The sequence below is a fragment of the Oncorhynchus keta genome, unplaced genomic scaffold (assembly GCF_023373465.1).
Source record: "Oncorhynchus keta strain PuntledgeMale-10-30-2019 unplaced genomic scaffold, Oket_V2 Un_contig_6263_pilon_pilon, whole genome shotgun sequence".
Classification (NCBI taxonomy): domain Eukaryota; kingdom Metazoa; phylum Chordata; class Actinopteri; order Salmoniformes; family Salmonidae; genus Oncorhynchus; species Oncorhynchus keta.
In genome coordinates, this window is record NW_026288764.1 from 529,670 (window position 1) to 540,351 (window position 10,682).

Consider the following 10,682-nt stretch of genomic DNA (forward strand, 5'->3'; position numbering starts at 1 on the left):
TGTCCAGGGTCACCGTTTTTAAGTCCCGAAAAAAAAAAAAAAAAAAACTTTTTTGTGAAAATGGTTAAAAATTATTTTCGGGGTCCTTTCAGAATGGCGCAAATTCGGCATGTCCGGGGTCATTTTTTCACTTTTTGTGAAAATGGTTAAAAATTATTTTCGGGTCCTTTCAGAATGGCGCAAATTCGGCATGTCCGGGGTCACCGTTTTTAAGTCGAAAAAAAAAAAAAAAAATCACTTTTTTTGTGAAAATGGTTAAAAAATTATTTTCGGGGTCCTTTCAGAATGGCGCAAATTCGGCATGTCCGGGGTCACCGTTTTTAAGTCGAAAAAAAAAAAAAAAAAAAAACTTTTTGTGAAAATGGTTAAAAATTATTTTCAGGGTCCTTTCAGAATGGCGCAAATTCGGCATGTCCGGGGTCACCGTTTTTAAAAAAAAAAAAAAAAAAAAAAAAAAAAAAAAATCACTTTTTTGAAAATGGTTAAAAATTATTTTCGGGGTCCTTTCAGAATGGCGCAAATTCGGCATGTCGGGGTCACCGTTTTTAAGTCGAAAAAAAAAAAAAAAAAAAAAAAATCACTTTTTTGTGAAAATGGTTAAAAATTATTTTCGGGGTCCTTTCAGAATGGCGCAAATTCGGCATGTCGGGGTCACCGTTTTTAAGTCGAAAAAAAAAAAAAAAAAAATCACTTTTTGTGAAAATGGTTAAAAATTATTTTCGGGGTCCTTTCAGAATGGCGCAAATTCGGCATGTCAGGGTCACCGTTTTTAAGTCCTTTTTAAAAAAAAAAAAAAAAAATCACTTTTTTGTGAAAATGGTTAAAAATTATTTTCGGGGTCCTTTCAGAATGGCGCAAATTCGGCATGTCCGGGGTCACCGTTTTTAAGTCCCGAAAAAAAAAAAAAAAAAAAATCACTTTTTTTGTGAAAATGGTTAAAAATTATTTTTTTAAGTCCCGAAAAAAAAAAAAAAAAAATCACTTTTGTGAAAATGGTTAAAAATTATTTTCGGGGTCCTTTCAGAATGGCGCAAATTCGGCATGTCCGGGGTCACAGTTTTAAGTCCCGAAAAAAAAAAAAAAAAAAAACTTTTTGAAAATGGTTAAAAATTATTTTCAGGGTCCTTTCAGAATGGCGCAAATTCGGCATGTCCGGGGTCACCGTTTTTAAGTCCCGAAAAAAAAAAAAAAAAAATCACTTTTTTGTGAAAATGGTTAAAAAATTATTTTCAGGGTCCTTTCAGAATGGCGCAAATTCGGCATGCCGGGGTCACCGTTTTTAAGTCCCGAAAAAAAAAAAAAAAAAAAAAAAAATCACTTTTTTGTGAAAATGGTTAAAAATTATTTTCAGGGTCCTTTCAGAATGGCGCAAATTCGGCATGTCCGGGGTCACAGTTTTTAAGTCCCGAAAAAAAAAAAAAAAAAAAAAATCACTTTTTGTGAAAATGGTTAAAAATTATTTTCGGGGTCCTTTCAGAATGGCGCAAATTCGGCATGTCCGGGGTCACCGTTTTTAAGTCGAAAAAAAAAAAAAAAAAAAAACTTTTTTGAAAATGGTTAAAAATTATTTTCGGGGTCCTTTCAGAATGGCGCAAATTCGGCATGTCCAGGGTCACCGTTTTTAAGTCCAGAAAAAAAAAAAAAAAAAAAAACTTTTTGTGAAAATGGTTAAAAATTATTTTCAGGGTCCTTTCAGAATGGCGCAAATTCGGCATGTCCGGGGTCACATTTTAAGTCCCGAAAAAAAAAAAAAAAATCACTTTTTTTGAAAATGGTTAAAAATTCTTTTCGGGGTCCTTTCAGAATGGCGCAAATTCGGCATGTCGGGGTCACCGTTTTTAAGTCGAAAAAAAAAAAAAAAAAAATCACTTTTTGTGAAAATGGTTAAAAAATTATTTTCGGGGTCCTTTCAGAATGGCGCAAATTCGGCATGTCCGGGGTCACCGTTTTTTTAAGTCCCGAAAAAAAAAAAAAAAAAACTTTTTGTGAAAATGGTTAAAAATTATTTTCAGGGTCCTTTCAGAATGGCGCAAATTCGGCATGTCCAGGGTCACCGTTTTTAAGTCCCGAAAAAAAAAAAAAAAAAAAAAAACACTTTTTTAAAAATGGTTAAAAATTATTTTCAGGGTCCTTTCAGAATGGCGCAAATTCGGCATGTCCGGGGTCTACGTTTTTAAGTCCCGAAAAATAAAAAAAAAAAAATAAAAAAAAAATCACTTTTTTGAAAATGGTTAAAAATTATTTTCAGGGTCCTTTCAGAATGGCGCAAATTCGGCATGTCGGGATCACCGTTTTAAGTCCCGAAAAAAAAAAAAAAAAAAAAAAAATCACTTTTTGTGAAAATGGTTAAAATTATTTTCGGGGTCCTTTCAGAATGGCGCAAATTCGGCATGTCCGGGGTCACCGTTTTTAAGTCCCGAAAAAAAAAAAAAAAAAAAATCACTTTTTTGTGAAAATGGTTAAAAATTATTTTCGGGGTCCTTTCAGAATGGCGCAAAGAAAAAAAAAAAAAAAAAAAACACTTTTTGTGAAAATGGTTAAAAATTATTTTCGGGGTCCTTTCAGAATGTCGCAAATTCGGCATGTCGGGGTCACAGTTTTTAAGTTCGAAAAAAAAAAAAAAAATCACTTTTTTGTGAAAATGGTTAAAAATTATTTTCGGGGTCCTTTCAGAATGGCGCAAATTCGGCATGTCCGGGGTCACAGTTTTTAAGTCCCGAAAAAAAAAAAAAAAAAAAACTTTTTTTGAAAATGGTTAAAAATTATTTTCAGGGTCCTTTCAGAATGGCGCAAATTCGGCATGTCGGGGTCACCGTTTTTAAGTCCCGAAAAAAAAAAAAAAAAAAAAAACTTTTTTTGAAAATGGTTAAAAATTATTTTCGGGGTCCTTTCAGAATGGCGCAAATTCGGCATGTCCAGGGTCACCGTTTTTAAGTCAGAAAAAAAAAAAAAAAAAAAAAACTTTTTGTGAAAATGGTTAAAAATTATTTTCGGGGTCCTTTCAGAATGGCGCAAATTCGGCATTGGGGTCACAGTTTTTAAGTCCCGAAAAAAAAAAAAAAATCACTTTTTTTGAAAATGGTTAAAAATTCTTTTCGGGGTCCTTTCAGAATGGCGCAAATTCGGCATGTCCGGGGTCACCGTTTTAAGTCGAAAAAAAAAAAAAAAAAAATCACTTTTTGTGAAAATGGTTAAAAATTATTTTCGGGGTCCTTTCAGAATGGCGCAAATTCGGCATGTCCGGGGTCACCGTTTTTAAGTCCCGAAAAAAAAAAAAAAAAAAACTTTTTTTTGAAAATGGTTAAAAATTATTTTCGGGGTCCTTTCAGAATGGCGCAAATTCGGCATGTCCGGGGTCACCGTTTTTAAGTCCCGAAAAAAAAAAAAAAAAATCACTCTTTTTGAAAATGGTTAAAAATTATTTTCAGGGTCCTTTCAGAATGGCGCAAATTCGGCATGTCCGGGGTCTACGTTTTTAAGTCCCGAAAAAAAAAAAAAATAAAAAAAAAACTTTTTTGTGAAAATGGTTAAAAATTATTTTCGGGGTCCTTTCAGAATGGCGCAAATTCGGCATGTCCGGGGTCACCGTTTTTAAGTCCCGAAAAAAAAAAAAAAAAAATCACTTTTTGTGAAAATGGTTAAAAATTATTTTCAGGGTCCTTTCAGAATGGCGCAAATTCGGCATGTCCGGGGTCACCGTTTTTAAGTCCCGAAAAAAAAAAAAAAAATCACTTTTTGTGAAAATGGTTAAAAATTATTTTCGGGGTCCTTTCAGAATGGCGCAAATTCGGCATGTCCGGGGTCACCGTTTTTAAGTCCCGAAAAAAAAAAAAAAAAAAAATCACTTTTTGTGAAAATGGTTAAAAATTATTTTCGGGGTCCTTTCAGAATGGCGCAAATTCGGCATGTCCGGGGTCACCGTTTTAAGTCGAAAAAAAAAAAAAAAAAAACTTTTTTGAAAATGGTTCAAAATTATTTTCGGGGTCCTTTCAGAATGGCGCAAATTCGGCATGTCCAGGGTCACCGTTTTTAAGTCCAGAAAAAAAAAAAAAAAAAACACTTTTTTGTGAAAATGGTTAAAAATTATTTTCGGGGTCCTTTCAGAATGTCGCAAATTCGGCATGTTGGGTCACATTTTAAGTCCCGAAAAAAAAAAAATCACTTTTTGTGAAAATGGTTAAAAATTCTTTTCGGGGTCCTTTCCAGAATGGCGCAAATTCGGCATGTCCGGGGGTCACCGTTTTTAAGTCCCGAAAAAAAAAAAAAAACACTTTTTTGTGAAAATGGTTAAAAATATTTTCGGGTCCTTTCAGAATGGCGCAAATTCGGCATGTCCGGGTCACAGTTTTTAAGTCCCGAAAAAAAAAAAAAAAACACTTTTTGTGAAAATGGTTAAAATTATTTTCAGGGTCCTTTCCAGAATGGCGCAAATTCGGCATGTCCGGGGTAACCGTTTTTAAGTCAAAAAAAAAAAAAAAAAAAAATCACTTTTTGTGAAAATGGTTAAAAATTATTTTCGGGGTCCTTTCAGAATGGCGCAAATTCGGCATGTCCGGGGTCACAGTTTTAAGTCGAAAAAAAAAAAAAAAATCACTTTTTGTGAAAATGGTTAAAAATTATTTTCAGGGTCCTTTCAGAATGGCGCAAATTCGGCATGTCCGGGGTCACCGTTTTTAAGTCCGAAAAAAAAAAAAAAAAAAAATCACTTTTTTGTGAAAATGGTTAAAAATTATTTTCGGGGTCCTTTCAGAATGGCGCAAATTCGGCATGTCCGGGGTCACCGTTTTAAGTCCCGAAAAAAAAAAAAAAAAAAAAAAAAACGTTTTTTGAAAATGGTTAAAAATTATTTTCGGGGTCCTTTCCAGAATGGCGCAAATTCGGCATGTCCAGGGTCACCGTTTTTAAGTACAGAAAAAAAAAAAAAAAAAAAACACTTTTTGTGAAAATGGTTAAAAATTATTTTCAGGGTCCTTTCAGAATGTCGCAAATTCGGCATGTCCGGGGTCACAGTTTTAAGTCGAAAAAAAAAAAAAAAAAAATCACTTTTTTTGTGAAAATGGTTAAAAATTATTTTCGGGGTCCTTTCAGAATGGCGCAAATTCGGCATGTCCGGGGTCACCGTTTTTAAGTCCAGAAAAAAAAAAAAAAAAACACTTTTTTTTGTGAAAATGGTTAAAAATATTTTCAGGGTCCTTTCAGAATGGCGCAAATTCGGCATGCCAGGGTCACAGTTTTAAGTCCCGAAAAAAAAAAAAAAAAAAACACTTTTTGTGAAAATGGTTAAAAATTATTTTCAGGGTCCTTTCCAGAATGGCGCAAATTCGGCATGTCCGGGGTCACCGTTTTAAGTCCCGAAAAAAAAAAAAAAAAAAATCACTTTTTTTGAAAATGGTTAAAAATTATTTTCAGGGTCCTTTCCAGAATGGCGCAAATTCGGCATGTCCAGGGTCACAGTTTTTAAGTCCCGAAAAAAAAAAAAAAAAAAAAAAAAATCACTTTTTGTGAAAATGGTTAAAAATTATTTTCGGGGTCCTTTCCAGAATGGCGCAAATTCGGCATGTCCGGGGTCACCGTTTTTAAGTCGAAAAAAAAGAAAAAAAAATCACTTTTTTGTGAAAATGGTTAAAAATTATTTTCAGGGTCCTTTCCAGAATGTCGCAAATTCGGCATGTCCGGGGTCACAGTTTTAAGTCCCGAAAAAAAAAAAAAAAAAAAATCACTTTTTGTGAAAATGGTTAAAAATTATTTTCAGGGTCCTTTCAGAATGGCGCAAATTCGGCATGTCCGGGGTCACAGTTTTTAAGTCCCGAAAAAAAAAAAAAAAAAATCACTCTTTTTTTAAAATGGTTAAAAATTATTTTCGGGGTCCTTTCAGAATGGCGCAAATTCGGCATGTCCGGGGTCACCGTTTTTAAGTCCCGAAATAAAACAAAAAAAAAAAATCACTTTTTGTGAAAATGGTTAAAAATTATTTTCGGGGTCCTTTCAGAATGGCGCAAATTCGGCATGTCCGGGTCACCGTTTTTAAGTCCCGAAATAAAACAATAAAAAAAAATCACTTTTTTGTGAAAATGGTTAAAAATTCTTTTCGGGGTCCTTTCAGAATGGCGCAAATTGGCATGTCCAGGGTCACAGTTTTTAAGTCAGAAAAAAAAAAAAAAAAAAAAAAAAACTTTTTGTGAAAATGGTTAAAAATTATTTTCGGGGTCCTTTCCAGAATGTCGCAAATTCGGCATGTCCGGGGTCACCGTTTTTAAGTCCCGAAAAAAAAGAAAAAAATAATCACTCTTTTTAAAAATGGTTAAAAATTATTTTCGGGGTCCTTTCCAGAATGGCGCAAATTCGGCATGTCCGGGGTCTACGTTTTTAAGTCCCGAAAAAAAAAAAAAATAAAAATAAAAAAAAATCACTTTTTTGTGAAAATGGTTAAAAATTATTTTCGGGGTCCTTTCCAGAATGGCGCAAATTCGGCATGTCCGGGGTCACCGTTTTTAAGTCCCGAAAAAAAAAAAAAATCACTTTTTTGTGAAAATGGTTAAAAATTATTTTCGGGGTCCTTTCCAGAATGGCGCAAATTCGGCATGTCCGGGGTCACCGTTTTTAAGTCCCAAAAAAAAAAAAAAAAAAAAAAAAATCACTTTTGTGAAAATGGTTAAAAATTATTTTCGGGGTCCTTTCCAGAATGGCGCAAATTCGGCATGTCCGGGGGTCACAGTTTTTAAGTCCCGAAAAAAAAAAAAAAAATCACTTTTTGTGAAAATGGTTAAAAATTATTTTCGGGGTCCTTTCCAGAATGGCGCAAATTCGGCATGTCCAGGGTCACCGTTTTTTAAGTCCGAAAAAAAAAAAAAAAAAAAAAACTTTTTTTGAAAATGGTTCAAAATTATTTTCAGGGTCCTTTCAGAATGGCGCAAATTCGGCATGTCCAGGGTCACCGTTTTTAAGTACAAAAAAAAAAAAAAAAAATCACTTTTTGTGAAAATGGTTAAAAATTATTTTCGGGTCCTTTCAGAATGGCGCAAATTCGGCATGTCCGGGGTCACAGTTTTTAAGTCCCGAAAAAAAAAAAAAAATCACTTTTTGTGAAAATGGTTAAAATTATTTTCAGGGTCCTTTCAGAATGGCGCAAATTCGGCATGTCCGGGTCACCGTTTTAAGTCCGAAAAAAAAAAAAAAAAAAAAAAACTTTTTTGAAAATGGTTAAAAATTATTTTCGGGTCCTTTCAGAATGTCGCAAATTCGGCATTTGCGACATTCTGGAAATAAAAAAAAATCACTTTTTTGTGAAAATGGTTAAAAATTCTTTTCGGGGTCCTTTCCAGAATGGCGCAAATTCGGAATGTCCGGGGTCACCGTTTTTAAGTCCCGGAAAAAAAAAAAAAATCTATTTTTTGTGAAAATGGTTAAAAAATATTTTCGGGGTCCTTTCCAGAATGTCGCAAATTCGGCATGTCCGGGGTCACCGTTTTTAAGTCGAAAAAAAAAAAAAAAACTTTTTTGTGAAAATGGTTAAAAATTATTTTCAGGGTCCTTTCCAGAATGGCGCAAATTCGGCATGCCGGGGTCACAGTTTTTAAGTCCCGAAAAAAAAAAAAAAAAAAATCACTTTTTTGTGAAAATGGTTAAAAAATTATTTTCAGGGTCCTTTCAGAATGGCGCAAATTCGGCATGTCCGGGGTCACAGTTTTTAAGTCCCGAAAAAAAAAAAAAAAAAATCACTTTTTGTGAAAATGGTTAAAAATTATTTTCGGGGTCCTTTCAGAATGTCGCAAATTCGGCATGTCCAGGGGTCACCGTTTTAAGTCCCAAAAAAAAAAAGAAAAAAATCACTTTTTTGTGAAAATGGTTAAAAATTATTTTCGGGGTCCTTTCCAGAATGGCGCAAATTCGGCATGTCCGGGGTCATTTTTTAAGTCCCGAAAAAAAAAAAAAAAAAACACTTTTTGTGAAAATGGTTAAAAATTATTTTCAGGGTCCTTTCAGAATGGCGCAAATTCGGCATGTCCGGGGTCACCGTTTTTAAGTCCGAAAAAAAAAAAAAAAAAATCACTTTTTGTGAAAATGGTTAAAAATTATTTTCAGGGTCCTTTCCAGAATGGCGCAAATTCGGCATGTCCGGGGTCACCGTTTTTAAGTCCCGAAAAAAAAAAAAAAATCACTTTTTTGTGAAAATGGTTAAAATTATTTTCGGGGTCCTTTCCAGAATGCGCAAATTCGGCATGTCCGGGGTCACAGTTTTAAGTTAAAAAAAAAAAAAAAAAAAAATCACTTTTTTGTGAAAATGGTTAAAAAATTATTTTCGGGGTCCTTTCAGAATGGCGCAAATTCGGCATGTCCAGGGTCACCGTTTTTAAGTCCCGAAAAAAAGAAAAAAAATCACTTTTTTGTGAAAATGGTTAAAAATTATTTTCGGGGTCCTTTCCAGAATGGCGCAAATTCGGCATGTCCGGGGTCACAGTTTTTAAGTCCCGAAAAAAAAAAAAAAAAATCACTTTTTGTGAAAATGGTTAAAAATTATTTTCAGGGTCCTTTCAGAATGGCGCAAATTCGGCATGTCCGGGTCACCGTTTTTAAGTCCCAAAAAAAAAAAAAAAAAATCACTCTTTTTTTAAAATGGTTAAAAATTATTTTCGGGTCCTTTCCAGAATGGCGCAAATTCGGCATGTCCGGGGTCACCGTTTTAAGTCCCGAAAAAAAAAAAAAAAAAATCACTTTTTGTGAAAATGGTTAAAAAATTCTTTTCAGGGTCCTTTCAGAATGGCGCAAATTCGGCATGTCCGGGTCACAGTTTTTAAGTCCCGAAAAAAAAAAAAAAAAAAAAAAAATCACTTTTTGTGAAAATGGTTAAAAATTATTTTCGGGGTCCTTTCCAGAATGGCGCAAATTCGGCATGTCCGGGGTCACCGTTTTTAAGTCCCGAAAAAAAAAAAAAAAAACATATTTTTTGAAAATGGTTAAAAATTATTTTCGGGGTCCTTTCAGAATGGCGCAAATTCGGCATGTCCAGGGTCACCGTTTTTAAGTCGAAAAAAAAAAAAAAAAAAAAAACTTTTTGTGAAAATGGTTAAAAATTATTTTCAGGGGTCCTTTCCAGAATGTCGCAAATTCGGCATGTCCGGGGTCACCGTTTTTAAGTCCCGAAAAAAAAAAAAAAAAAATCACTTTTTGTGAAAATGGTTAAAAATTATTTTCGAGGTCCTTTCCAGAATGGCGCAAATTCGGCATGTCCGGGGTCACCGTTTTTAAGTCCCGAAAAAATAAAAAAAAAAAAAAATAAAAATCACTTTTTGTGAAAATGGTTAAAAATTATTTTCAGGGTCCTTTCCAGAATGGCGCAAATTCGGCATGTCCAGGGTCACCTTTTTTAAGTCCCGAAAAAAAAAAAAAAAATCACTTTTTTTTTAAATGGTTAAAAATTATTTTCGGGGTCCTTTCAGAATGGCGCAATTCGGCATGTCCGGGGTCTACCGTTTTTAAGTCCCGAAAAAAAAAAAAAAAAAAAAATAAAAAATCACTTTTTTGTGAAAATGGTTAAAAATTATTTTCAGGGTCCTTTCAGAATGGCGCAAATTCGGCATGTCAGGGTCACCGTTTTAAGTCCCGAAAAAAAAAAAAAAAAATTTTTTTTTTTGAAAATGGTTAAAAATTATTTTCAGGGTCCTTTCAGAATGGCGCAAATTCGGCATGTCCGGGGTCACCGTTTTTAAGTCGAAAAAAAAAAAAAAAAAATCACTTTTTTTGAAAATGGTTAAAAATTATTTTCGGGGTCCTTTCAGAATGGCGCAAATTCAGCATGTCCAGGGTCACCGTTTTTAAGTCCCGAAAAAAAAAAAAAAAAAAAAAAACTTTTTTGAAAATGGTTAAAAATTATTTTCGGGGTCCTTTCAGAATGGCGCAAATTCGGCATGTCAGGGTCACAGTTTTAAGTCCCGAAAAAAAAAAAAAAAAAAAATCATTTTTTGAAAATGGTTAAAAATTATTTTCGGGGTCCTTTCAGAATGGCGCAAATTCGGCATGTCCGGGGTCACAGTTTTTAAGTCGAAAAAAAAAAAAAAAAAAAAACTTTTTTTGAAAATGGTTAAAAATTATTTTCGGGGTCCTTTCAGAATGGCGCAAATTCGGCATGTCCGGGGTCACAGTTTTTAAGTCCGAAAAAAAAAAAAAAAATCACTTTTTTTGAAAATGGTTAAAAATTATTTTCAGGGTCCTTTCAGAATGGCGCAAATTCGGCATGTCCGGGGTCCGTTTTTAAGTCCGAAAAAAAAAAAAAAAAAAACATTTTTTTTTTTTTTGAAAATGGTTAAAAATTATTTTCAGGGTCCTTTCAGAATGGCGCAAATTCAGCATGTCCAGGGTCACCGTTTTTAAGTCGAAAAAAAAAAAAAAAAAAAACTTTTTTGAAAATGGTTAAAATTATTTTCGGGGTCCTTTCAGAATGGCGCAAATTCGGCATGTCAGGGTCACCGTTTTTAAGTCCCAAAAAAAAAAAAAAAAAATCACTTTTTTGAAAATGGTTAAAAATTATTTTCAGGGTCCTTTCAGAATGGCGCAAATTCGGCATGTCCGGGGTCACGTTTTAAGTCCCGAAAAAAAATAAAAAAAAAAAAAAAAAAAATCACTTTTTTTGAAAATGGTTAAAAATTATTTTTCGGGGTCCTTTCAGAATGGCGCAAATTCAGCAT

General features: G+C 33.7%; 1 long non-coding RNA gene across 1 annotated transcript; it reads right to left on the reverse strand.

The window, feature by feature from the left end:
* Positions 1–946: 946 nt before the first annotated feature.
* LOC127925790 (uncharacterized) lies at positions 947–8,930 on the reverse strand. Its single transcript, XR_008122239.1, has 3 exons — positions 8,830–8,930; positions 6,174–6,287; positions 947–981 (listed from the first exon to the last, which is right to left on the reverse strand). It is a non-coding gene; the product is annotated as an uncharacterized LOC127925790 (long non-coding RNA).
* Between the last annotated feature and the right edge of the window lie 1,752 nt (positions 8,931–10,682).